The sequence below is a fragment of the Lipotes vexillifer genome, unplaced genomic scaffold, assembly GCF_000442215.2.
Source record: "Lipotes vexillifer unplaced genomic scaffold, Lipotes_vexillifer_v1.1 scaffold445, whole genome shotgun sequence".
Taxonomy (NCBI): Eukaryota; Metazoa; Chordata; class Mammalia; order Artiodactyla; family Lipotidae; genus Lipotes; species Lipotes vexillifer.
The window spans coordinates 1,291,601-1,299,941 of NW_006774995.1; the positions used below are offsets into that span (position 1 = coordinate 1,291,601).

At 40.8% G+C, this 8,341-nt stretch overlaps 1 protein-coding gene across 1 annotated transcript in view; it reads left to right on the forward strand.

Moving 5' to 3' along the window:
- Window positions 1-8,341, forward strand: part of CDC14A (cell division cycle 14A) — a 154,615-nt gene that overhangs the window by 84,715 nt on the left and 61,559 nt on the right. The window lies entirely within an intron of this gene.

Consider the following 8,341-nt stretch of genomic DNA (forward strand, 5'->3'; position numbering starts at 1 on the left):
CCCCCCCCCCCGCCCCCGGTCTAATGAGTATTTGAGTTTCCGTTGCTAGGGACCCAGGGTGTATTTCATCTCTTTCTTCCTTTCTGTTCTCACTTCCTTCCCCTGGGTCAGGTCTTGTGTCCCCTCCAGTAGACTATTACAACTGCTCTTCAAGGAGCCCAGGCCCTTCTCCTCTTGGTCTTTCACACACTTGACTGAGTGGTCTTAAAACAGAGCTCTCGTCTTGTCTTGGCCCCAAACTGGCTGCTGCTCTCATTACTCGGCTCAAATGAGGATAAACTCCCCTGTCCTCGTATTGTTAGCTTTGGATGAGGTCCAGCCCACCTTGCTAACCTGTCTCCTGTTTCTCCCCTGTATGCGCTCTCTGTTCCAGCCGCACCGAGCTGCTTATTTACTGTTTCTTGAATGTCTCTGCACTCTGGATGAGCTCTCTTTCTCCAGATACCTGTCTCCTTTAACATTTTCCTCCTTTACTTGTGTGTGTAAAATCCTCCACAGGTCAGCTCTCAGTCTCTACAGAATTCTCTCCCCCTCAATTTCATGTGTCACAATTTGTGCTTTCCATTTTTCTTACATCATGGCTATTTACACACAAGCCTTATTTTCCTTATTAGATTGTAAATTCCTTGTGGGTGGGACATGACTAAATGGAAAATATGTATTGCGTTCTTGGATAGAAAGATTTAACATCATCATTAAACATCATTTAACATCATAAAACTGCCACTTCTCCCCAAATTAATACATGTAGTACAATTTATTAAAAATCTCCAAAGAATTTCTTCTTCTTTTTAAACTCCAAAAGCATCATTATTGTGGCATTTCTAGTAGGGTCAAAAGAAAAAAGACCCAGAAAAAAAGAAACTAAAGACCCAGAAAAAAAGAACTAGAAACAAAAAGACTATGTACTTATAAGGGGAAAGGTTGAATAAATAACCTATAGTACAGATACACCATGGAATGTTACACAGTCATTTGAAAAAATTGATTTGAGCTATACCACTTGTCTTGGAATGATTTCTATTATATATTGACGAGAAAAAGTTGATACAGAAGAGTGCTTATAGTATAATCCCCCCTTTTCAACAATGACAAGACCCCTCCCACCCTGTACATGTATATGTGTATCTGTGTTATATGAGCAAAGGTAATTTCCTGTGAAGCGAACGAAGCTTAAATTTTAGAGGGCCCCACTTGCATGGGCGCCTTTTTTGTGTTCTTAACATTGTATTCTTTTCTTAAAATGGGCCTCCACATTAGATACGTTTCAGTTGCCGCCAAAACCTGAATCTCTGTCCCACGTATATGAACCTGGAGAAAAATATATGGTGAAACTCTAAAGCCATTTCAGTGAAAGGAGAGATTACAGTGGAGGCTAGAGAGGGAGGAGGGGGAGGACATGCCACAGTAAAGAAAGAAAACTTATCAATGTCATACTTATTCCTTTATCTTTTTAAAAACTTTAATGGTGATGTTGAGAGTTAGTTGAAAAAGCTATTGAAAAACCTGAAACATAGTACAATGTCATTCTCGAGAACCAACTAACAAACCAAACATCTGGTAAGAATGTGGTCACACCGTAAGCTGAATAAATAACCACCACCATCACCACCACCACTACCACCACAAGCACCACCACGCCCACCACCAGCACCAGCACCAGCACCACCAGCACCAGCATCACCAGCAGCACCACCAGCAGCACCACCACCACCACCAGCACCACCACTCAGGTAATGGCAGGAGGGAGAGGAGGCAGTTGGTGAGCATTTGAAGTTTTCCGTCACATAACTTCCTCTTTGAGAACGATATATCCATTCTGTCATAAAGCCAAAAAATAGAAAAGCACAAGTCGAAGTGTGATCGGCAGGTGGTAGGCATTTCATAAACGCTGCTTAAGGGATAAATGGATATAAGTAAAGGAGCTCTCTTCCCGACAAACTGTGGACCATTCATTCCTTGTCATAATTTCTCCCACTGTTTGCTCTGCTTCGGTGAGTCTGGACATTTGGTAAACTTGTGGAATAGCTAAATTCATAGGCTTCATTAGCTCCAACAATGTCAGTATTCCAATGTTGTTTGTAGTTTTCAAAGTAAAATTTTATCACTGATAGCAAATTATGATAATGTAAGTCTTAGATAATATGGGAATGCTCAAGTTAAAGCTTTTTAAAAAGGCACTTCTGGGGGCTTCCCTGGTGGCGCAGTGCTTGAGAGTCCGCCTGCCGATGCAGGAGACGCGGGTTCGTGCCCCGTTTCGGGAAGATCCCGCATGCCGCGGAGCGGCTGGGCCCGTGAGCCATGGCCGCTGAGCCTGCGCGTCCGGAGCCTGTGCTCCGCAAATGGGAGAGGCCACGACAGTGAGAGGCCCGCATAACGCAAGAAAAAAAAAAAAAAAAAAAAAAAAAAAAAAAAAAGGTACTTCTGGACTAAACCACATTTAATATATAATATGACTCAAGAAAAAACCTAAAGTAATGATGTGGCAGTTCTATGTGAGATTAAAAGGGAGTCTTATGGAAGGAAAAAAAAGAGAGTCTTTATGATAACAGTGCTGCTTATAAATGCTGTTAATGACAAGGTCAGCACAAGAACCACTCTGCTCATTCTGCAAAAGGGTCTAGAGCAGTGCTGTCCAATAGAAATATATGAGAGTATATTTCTCTATATATATTTTAAAATTCTAGCAGCCATATTTAGAAAAAGTAAAGAGAAATGATGAAATTAATTTTAATGATATATATTTAATGCAATATACCAGAAATATTATTTCAACATGTAATCAATATAAAAATTATTAATGAGGTATTTTATGTTTCTAACTTTGAACTGAGCCTTTGAAACCCAGCGTGTAGTTTATACTACAGCACATCTCAGTTTGGACCAGCCACATTTCAAGTGCTTGGTAGCCACACGTAGCTAAAGTGCAGATTCTGCAAGGACAGGCTTGCCAATGAACTATCATAGCCCCTCAGAATGACATGAAGCCTAGGATGAGCAGTACAGGTTGCACCTTCTAGCTTCAGGTGATCTAATTGTTCACATAAGATTTAATTTCAAGGCTCTGTTCTATTTAGAAGGCTTGGGGTAAGATGTCTCAGACAGCTTTGCTTAATTTTCTTGTGGCTTCCAGATAGTCCACTGTATTAATTATTGATAAACAAATGTATCTTCTACAATATGGTCTCCCAGGTTCTTTGCCAAAACTGTACATTCTTCATATTTGCACTGATCAAATAGATATAAGCCTGGGAGCTATGCTGGGAAGGTCCAGTAAAGTAACTGCAAGATGGTGGCCCAGAAGCTTCTGCTAGGAATCAGTGTCACCTTTTCCAACAGGCTTCTTAAGGTATTTTCCAAGAACTTGAGAAATCTAACCATTGATCAGTACATTTGAAAAAATAGAAATAGACCTTTTGCCCTTAGGAAAAACAATGAAGATGAAAGAGTTTGAGTATTCAGTCGAGTTATGTACCTGTAGGTATGTGAGGAACTGTATCCTCTCTAGTAGTAAAGCTTAGTGGTTTATTGCTAATATAGGACAATATTCTGCTTGTAAGACCCTGAAGCGGCACCCATATAGAGGCTGCCTTCAGTCAACTTCTGTTCTTTTGGGAAACTATCCTTACCAAGTAAGACCTTGTCTAAACACCACCAATCACTAATGATGCTACTCTTAAGCAGTCATTATTCATCAAAGGGAATTTGAAGTTGTGTCTTCAGTTCCTTATATTGGGTGTCCCCTAAGCAAAGCAAAATGGGACTTTCCACTGTTTACCAGAAGGTTTGCCATATTTGATGACATCCCTGTGTTGGCCATGCAGAGATGAGCTCACAGAGCAGTACCATGTGCCTAGTTGAGGGAAGGGGAGAGGGAGAGAAATACAAAGAAATGCAGCTTCAGTGGCAGCATTTGGAGATGCCTCATCAGTGTGGCTTACATTAATTACCACATCCAGAATTTGGTCCATGCAACTCTGAGGAGCTGCCTTAAATACCCTTTTGGGAATCATCTGGGGCTTAAAGTTCACGTAAAACCTACTACAAATGCTAAGAAATTACTTTGACTTCTTTCTTTGAGCTATTTCATATCCGCCATTATTTTTTTCCTCCATAAATCATTCCTTTATTTTGAGAAAAAAATGCTTTCTATGAAATAATTTTGTCAATATGAGGATATTTTCCCAGAATATCAAGTTATTATTGACTTGCCCCTGTGCTTTTACATATGCTGGCAAACCTGGGACACTTCTTCACCATGGGTTACTTGATGGAAGTGGTTAGAGCTGGGCTTGGCTTCTGTAGGCCTGGTGACAGGAAAATTAGTTCCTGCCTATTTGACAGTGGAGCCACAGCACAAGGCTTCCTCTTGTTTCTCCCGTCACGGCACACGTGGAAAATGTGACAGTATTTGATCAGCACTGTGTGATCATAGCTCACAGCCTACGGCAACTGGCTGGGGAACTCTGGCTGCCCCAGCACCTGCCCAGGAAACTCCATTCTGTTACACCAATTGGGAAGCTCTGTTCTACAGAAATAACGGTGTACACGTCAACGTTTGTTTCTCTTTTTTTTTTTTTCATTTTTTTATTTTTAAATTTATTTTTGGCTGCGTTGGGTCTTTGTTGCTGCAGGTGGGCTTTCTCTAGTTGCGGCGAGCGGGGGCTACTCTTCATTGTAGTGGCTTCTCTTGTTGCGGAGCACGGGCTCCAGAGTGCAGGCTCAGTAGTTGTGGCGCACGGGCTTAGTTGCTCCATGGCATGTGGGACCTTCCCAGACCAGGGCTCGAACCTGTGTCCCCTGCACTGGCAAGCGGATTCTTAACCACTGCGCCACTAGGGAAGCCCTTGTTTTTTCATTTTTAAAAGGTTTATTATCTGTCACTTAAGTACAAAAAATGTTTCAAGTGAATGTTGTATTTCTACCCTTTAAAAAATATATTTTTTCTATTTTATTTAATTAATTTTTTTATACAGCAGGTTCTTATTAGTCATCCATTTTATACACATCAGTGTATACATGTCAATCCCAATCGCCTGATTCATCCTGCCACCACCCCCAACCCCCTGCCGCTTCCCCCCCTTGGTGTCCATATGTTTGTTCTCTACATCTGTGTCTCAATTTCTGCCCTGCAAACTGGTTCATCTGTACCATTTTTCTAGGTTGCACATATATGCGTTAATATATGGTATTTGTTTTTCTCTTTCTGACTTACTTCACTCTGTATGACAGTCTCTAGATTCATCCATGTCTCTACAAATGACCTGGTTTTGTTCCTTTTTATGGCTGAGTAATATTCCATTGTATATATATACGACATCTTCTTTATCCATTCATCTGTCGATGGGCATTGAGGTTGCTTCCATGACCTGGCTATTGCAAACAGTGCTGCAATGAACATTGGGGTGCATGTATCTTTTTGAGTTATGTTTTTCTCTGGGTATATGCCCAGTAGTGGGATTGCTGGGTCATATGGTAATTCTATTTTTAGTTTTTTAAGGAACCTCCATACTGTTATCCATAGTGGCTGTAACAATTTACATTCCCACCAGCAGTGCAGGAGGGTTCCCTTTTCTCCACGCTCTTTCCAGCATTTGTTGTTTGTAGATTTTCTGATGATGCCCATTCTATCTGTTGTGAACCAAAAAGATGTATCACACTCTTTATGGCCTCAATTTGGTAACTTTTCAGTTAATTTATTGAACACATGTTTATTAAGTACTTCCTGTTTGCTCAGTATATTTACTAGGCTAATATTTTTTTTTAGAAGGCCTCCTGTAATTTTGTCTCTTCATGGGTGGGGTTAGAGCCTTTCTTCTTATCACCTGCTGTTGTAGATTCCATATATTCTTGTGCCTCCTTCTGCGGATGTTATTATGTTTGACCCTCTTCTCATATGTTATACTTCCATCTTCATGTTTATCAGATTAATTGTCTACACAGAATTTCTCACTGATCTATGACAGGCTGAATGTCATAGTGAGAATCAGTGAGAAATTCAGCAATTCATAATCCATCATTATTGCTTTTATCACTAAAGGATGCTCTTTTGGGAAAAGAGCATTGCTGTTCTAGAAGGTGATTTCACATTATCTTGGCCACATTGCAGTGTAGCCCATCTGGGAACTGTTTGTGAGAAAGTGTTGGTCAATTCTGGATGCTTGGGACTGGGTCTTTCTTGGCCCTTGGGCCGCTTCCATCAAGTCTCCACATAACTCTCAGAGTCTGTGTTTTAGAAATTAAGTAAGTCTGATTACATCACTCTCCTTTAAGTCTTTCATGGGCTCCACCCTGACTGAAAGTGTGGAGGAAATGCCAACTCCTTCCTGAATGCAGCGCAAAAAGCCCTTCTGGACATGGGCTTTGCCATCTTCCCCATTTTCGTCCTTTTCCCTTCCCTCCTCATACCCAAGTCCGTGCAGCAGTGCATCTTCATGCTGTTGTGCCTTCAGACATGCTCGTTCCCTCCTCCTCTTCCCTGTGATCCTTCCTCCTCTGCCCACCGAATTCATGTATTTACATGTCTAAGTCATTTTTAGCTCGATGGGAGCTCTCCTCATACAGCGTGTGTGATGCTCTGTTTACACACCTGTGTCTTCCCTGCACTCTGGGGACTTGAAGTCAAGAATGAGTCTCTCTGGACATATATACACTACCAAATGTAAGGTAGATAGCTAGTGGGAAGCAGCCGCATAGCACAGGGAGACCAGCTCGTTGCTTTGTGACCGCCTGGAGGGGTGGGATAGGGGGGGTGGGAGGGAGGGACATGCAAGAGGGAAGAGATATGGGAAAATATGTATATGTATAACTGATTCACTTTGTTATAAAGCAGAAACTAACACACCATTGTAAAGCAATTATACTCTAATAAAGATGTAAAAAAAAAACCACAAGTAACAAATGTTGGCAAGGATGCAGAGAAAAGGGAACCTTAGTGCACTGTTGGTGTGAATGTAAGTTGGTACAGCCCCTGTGGAAAACATTATTAAAAAAAAAAAAAAAGAAAAAGAGAATGTGTCTCTCTCATCTTTGTGTCAATAAGTAACCTACTGGCACAGTATACTTGTAGTGGGCAGTCATTAAATGTTTGTAGAATGAAAGAACTAATGAATAAATGAGTCAATAAGTTCTAAAAAAAAAGGAGTATAGCACATTTCAAGATATTTTATATAATCTGTTAAAAGTAACTACTTTTCAATGGAAAATGACCAAGACATATTAATTAAGAATCCATTCTGATTTTGTAGTAACACTCCAGGGGGGAAATGTATTGACTATGGTAGACAACTTCTTGAAATGCTGTTTCTTTTTTTTTCATTACCAGCCAATCTATGTAGCAAGAGTGAGTTGTTGTTGTTTTTTTTCCAACCAGTTATTTGCAGCACAGATGACTAGATATTGTAATATTCAACCAGGGCTTGCATGTAAGGCCAGTTTAGTTTAATATTACTAAACCTGGAGAGACTGTCTCCAGGTTGACTATGTCATCCTTCATTGCAGTTAATAAGTAAATTGTCAAGTGATAAGGTGGTGTAGATTCCCAACATTGCCCTTTTGCATACACATTGAGAACTAATGAGGTTTGTTAGGCCTCTTATCTCTCAGTGTGTCACCTCAGGTCAACAGCAGGATCCAGGGTATGATGTTTCAAGGCTTTGCTTTGGATTAGAATTTGTACAGCAATTTAGAATGTAACCTGGATTCTGCTTGATTTGCCCTCTACTTGTTCGTGAATTATAGAACTGGAAAAATGTGAATTTCTGCCACTGTCATTGTGAATTCCTGCCATAAGACTGGGATCAGGCAAGCTCCAGAATGCAGGTATATGGGCATGTCCTCACACCTGGAGGAACTGGGGAGCTGTGCATCCCACAGTGATTTGACTGTTCAAAGAACTATTAGAAGCATGTCCCTGGAGCTATCCTGTAGTGTTGATTATACCCCTCAAAGGCCACAAGTTTAAGGAAGCAAGATTCAATCCTTCCTGGACCCAGTGTTTCCACATCTACTAATACAGTGCACCCATTGCTGGTTCAAAGATTATGTTGGTTAAATCTATAAAATGTTTTGAGGTCTAAGAAATTTCCCATGTTTTTCCCTTCCTCTTTAATTATTGTTTGGTCTCTGTCCCTTATTTTACCTCCACTTCTTAAGAGAGCAATCTTGACTCTCTTTTCACGCAGTCAGTCAAAGTTATGGTCTGGCCTTTACTCTTGTGACTCAACGGAAACTGTTCTTGCTTAATGGCAAGACTTAGCCAAACCGAATTGTTGTGCTTGGTCTTCTTCCTACTTGATTTACTCTGTGGCCACTCTCTAATTCTAGAAACTCACTTTCTTTC